The sequence below is a fragment of the Cicer arietinum genome, chromosome 3 (genome assembly GCF_000331145.2).
Source record: "Cicer arietinum cultivar CDC Frontier isolate Library 1 chromosome 3, Cicar.CDCFrontier_v2.0, whole genome shotgun sequence".
Lineage (NCBI taxonomy): Eukaryota > Viridiplantae > Streptophyta > Magnoliopsida > Fabales > Fabaceae > Cicer > Cicer arietinum.
The window spans coordinates 8,726,600-8,731,388 of NC_021162.2; positions in this window are offsets into that span (position 1 = coordinate 8,726,600).

Genomic DNA, 4,789 nt, shown 5'->3' on the forward strand with positions numbered 1-4,789 from the left:
ACTTATTACTTTATTTGACAACTCTATTTTATTTTATGTTATTACTATTTTCGTTATATAGTTGTACTTCATAACGAACACAATACTAACATAAAATAAAATAGAGTTGTTAAATAAAGTAATAATTAAATATTTATTTCACAACTCTATTTTATTATATGTTTTTACTATATTTGTTATACAGTCAATCTTTAAAAGGAAGATAATAATAACATATGAAAAAATAGAATTATCAAATAAATTAAGAGTTACATATTTATTTGACAACTCTATTTTATTATATGTTATTATTATCTTTTTTATAAATAAAACGATAAAACGAAGATAATAATAACATTAAATAAAATAGAGTTTTCAAATAATGTAATACTTAAAGATTTATTTGACAACACTATTTTATTATATATTATAATTATCTTCGTTTTGTATTTAAGTTACAACTCTATTTTGTTATATGTTATTATTATTTTTGTTATATAGTACAATTACAAAACAAAAATAATAAAAACATATCAGAATAAAACGGTGATAATAATAACATAGAACAAAATTGAGTTGTCAGATAAACAAATAATTACATATTGATTTGACAACTCTATTTTATTATATGTTATTATGATCTTCGTTATGAACTAAAACTATAAAACAAAGATAATAACAATATATAACAAAATAGAGTTGTCAAATAAATATGTAATTATTACTTGATTAAACAACTTTATTTTATTATATATTTCTATTATCTTCGTTATAAAGTACAATTACATGACGAAGATAATAGTATCATATAGTAAAATAGAGTTGTGAAATAAAGTAATAATTACATATTTATATGACAACTCTATTTTATTATATGTTATTATTATCTTTGTTATGTAGTCAAACTTTAAAATGAAGATAATAATAAGATATAATAAAATAGAATTATCAAATAAATTAATAATTACATATTTATTTGACAACTCTGTTTTATTATACGTTATTATTATCTTCGTTTTGTAGTTTTACTAAATAACGAAAATAATAATAACATATAACAAAATTGAGTTGCAAAATTAATATTTAATTATTATTTTATTTGACAATTCTATTTTATTATATGTTATTATTAACTTTGTTATTTAGTAAAACTATAAAACGAATATAATAATAACATTTAATAAAATAGAGTTCTCAAATAATTTTATAATTAAAAACAATTATTCTCCTAAATTTATAATTGTGTTTCGGATCATATTATGAACATTAGCTACCATTCGGTCTAAAAATATGAATTTCGTTCCATTTTTCTCGGGTGGTACGAAAATTGCCTGAAAAGTCTAGATGAAATCGGGGATTTTCGTACCACCCGATTTCTGTCCATTTTTGTCGAGTGGTACGAAAATCGCCTGAAAAGTCTAGATGAAATCGAGGACTGAGAGACTCTGATAGCATTTTTCTCTAAAATTTATAACTATGTTTCAGGTTCCGCGCCAGATTTCAAACACTAGCCATCGTCTGGTCCGTAAATACGATTTTCAGTCTATTTTTGTCGGGTGGTAGAAAAATCGCCCAAAAAGACCAGATGAAATCGAAGACTAGGATACCCTTATAGAATTCTTCTCCTAAATTTATAATTATGTTTCAGGTTCCGCATCAAATTTCAAACAGTAGCCATCGTCTTGTAAGAAAACACAAATTTCGGTCCATTTTTGTCGGATGGTACAAAAATCGCCCGAAAAGTCTAGATGAAATCGGGGACCAGGAGACCCTTATAGCATTCTTCTCCTAAATTTACAACTCTTTTTCGGGTTTTTCATCAGATTTCAAACACTAACCATCGTTTGGTCTGAAACTACGAACTTTGGTCCATTTTTATTGGGTGGTATGAAAATCGCTCGAAAATTCAAGATGAAATCTAGGACCATGAAACCCTTATAGCATTCTTCTCCAAAATGTATAAATGTGTTTCGGGTTTCGAGCCAGATTTCAAACACTAGCCATCGTCGGGTTTGAAAATACTGATTTTGGTCCTTTTTTTCGATGGGTACGAAAATCGCCTGAAAAGTCCAGATGAAATCGGGAACCAAATCAACCTTATACAGTTCTTCTTCTAAATTTATTACTATGTTTCGGGTTCCGCGTTAGATTTCGGTCAATTGAAGTCGGGTCGTACGAAAATCGCCCGAAAAATCCATATGAAATTTATAACTATGTTTCGAGTTTGCGCCAGATTTCAAGCATTAGCCATCGTTTGGTCCGAAAATATGATTTTTGGTCCTGAAAATGACAAGATGAAATCGAGGACCAAGAGACCCTTATAGAATTCTTCTCCAAAATTTATAATTGTATTTGGTGTTTCGCATCAGAATTCAAACACTCGCCATCGTTTTGGTCTGAAACTACGGACTTTGGTCCATTTTTGTTGGGTGGTACGAAAATTGCCTAAAAAGTCCAAATGAAATCGAGCAACAGGAGACCCTTATAGCATTCTTCTCCAAAAATTTATAACTGTGTTTCGGGTTTTGCGCCAGATCTCAAACGCTAGCCATCGTTTAGTATGAAAATACTGATTTTGGACCTTTTTTGTCGAGGGGTACGAAAATTGCCTGAAAAGTCCAGATGCAATCGAGGACCGAGAGTATGTTATATCATTCTTCTTCTAAATTTTTAATTTTCTTTTGAGTTCCGCGTCAGATTTCAAACACTAGCAATCCTCTTGTTCGAAAATACGGATTTCGGTCCATTTTAGTCGGGTGGTACGAAAATCTCTCGAAAAGTCCCAATTTCAAACACTAGCCTCTGGTTCAAACACTATGTCTCTGGTTCCGCGCCAGATTTCAAACACTAGCCATCGTTTGGTCACAAAATACAAATGTTGGTCCATTTTTGTCGAGGGGTAGGAAAGTTGCTGGAAAAGTCCAAATGAAATCGACGACCGGGAGACCATTATAGCATTCTTCCCCATAATTTATATATTTTTTACGGGTTCCGTGCCAGATTTCAAACACTAGCCATTGTGTAGTTCGAAAATAGAGATGTTGGTCCATTGTCGTCGATGGGTACGAAAGTTGTCCGAAAATTGCAAATGAAATCGAGGACCGGGAGACCATTATAGAATTGTTGTTCTAAATATATAATTGTGTTTCGGGTTCCGCATTAGATTTGAAACACTAGCCATCGTCTTGTTCGAAAATACGGATTTCGGCCCATTTTAGTCGAGTGATACGAAAATCGCCCGAAAAGTCCAGATGAAATCGAGGACCGGGGGACCATTATAGCATTCTTCACCGAAATTTATAACTGTGTTTCGGGTTCTGCGCCAGATTTCAAACACTAGCCATCGTCGTGTCCGAAAATACGATTTTTGGTCTATGTTCGTCGGGTGGTACAAAAATCGCCCAAAAAGACTAGATGAAATCGAGGACTAGGATACCCTTATAACATTCTTCCCCAAAATTTATAATTGTGTTTTGGGTTCTGCATCAAATTTCAAACACTAGCCATCGTCTTGTAAGAAAATATGAATTTTGGTCCATTTTTGTTGGGTGGTACAAAAATCCCCCGAAAAATCTAGATGAAATCGAGGACGAAGAGACCATTATAGCATTCTTCCCCTAAATTTATAACTCTGTTTCGGGTTCTTCGTCAGATTTCAATCACTTACCATCGTTTGGTCTGAAACTACGGACTTTGGTCCATTTTTGTTTGATGGTACGGTTCTTCTTCTAAATTTATAATTTCTTTCGAGTTCCGCGTAATATTTCAATCACTAGCCATCGTCTTGTTCGATAATACGGTTTTCGGTCCATTTTAGTCGGGTGGTAGGAAAATCGTTCGAAAAGTCCCAATAAAATCGAGGACCGAGAGATCCTTAAAGCATTCTTCTCTAAAATTTATAACTATGTTATAGGTTTCGCCCCAGATTTCAAACACTAGCCATAGTCTGGTCCAAAAATACAGATCTTGGTCCATTTATGTCGAGAAGTTCGAAAATTGCCTGAAAAGTCCAAATAAAATCGAGGACTGCGAGATCTTTATAGCATTCTTCCCCAAAATTTATAACTTTGTTTCAGGTTCCGCACCTGATTTCAAACACTAGCCATCGTCTTGTACGAAAATATCCTGAAAAGTCTAGATGAAATCGAGAACCAGGAGACTCTTATAGCATTCTTCTCCTAAATTTATAAATGTCATTCGGGTTCCGCGTCAGATTTCAAACACTATCCATTGCTTGTTCGAAAATACGAATTTCGGTCTATTTTTTTATATGTACGAGAGACCCTTATAGCATTTTTTTCCAAAATTTATAACTGTGTTTCGGGTTCTATTTCAGATTCCACACATAAACCATCGTTTTGTTCGAAAATAAAGATTTTGGTCCATTTTAGTCGGGTTGTACGAAAATCGTCCAAAAAATCCAGATGAAATCGAGGACTAGGAGACCCTTATAGCATTCTTCTCCGAAATTTATTACTATTTTTCGGGCCCGGCGCCAGATTTTAAACACTAGCCATCATCTGGTCCAAAAATACGAATTTTGAGTCATTTTTGTTGGGTGGTACGAAAATTGCCCAAAAAGTCCAAATGAAATGGAGGACCAGGAGACCCTTATAGCGTTCTTCTTCTAAATTTATAACTGTGTTTCAGGTTCCGCGTCAGATTTCAAACAGTAGCCATAGTCTTGTTCGGAAATACGAATTTAGGTACATTTTAGTTAGGTGTTATGAAAATCGCCCGAAAAGTCTAGATGAAATCGAGGACCGGGAGACCCTTATAGCTTTCTTCTCCAAAATTTATAACTGTGTTT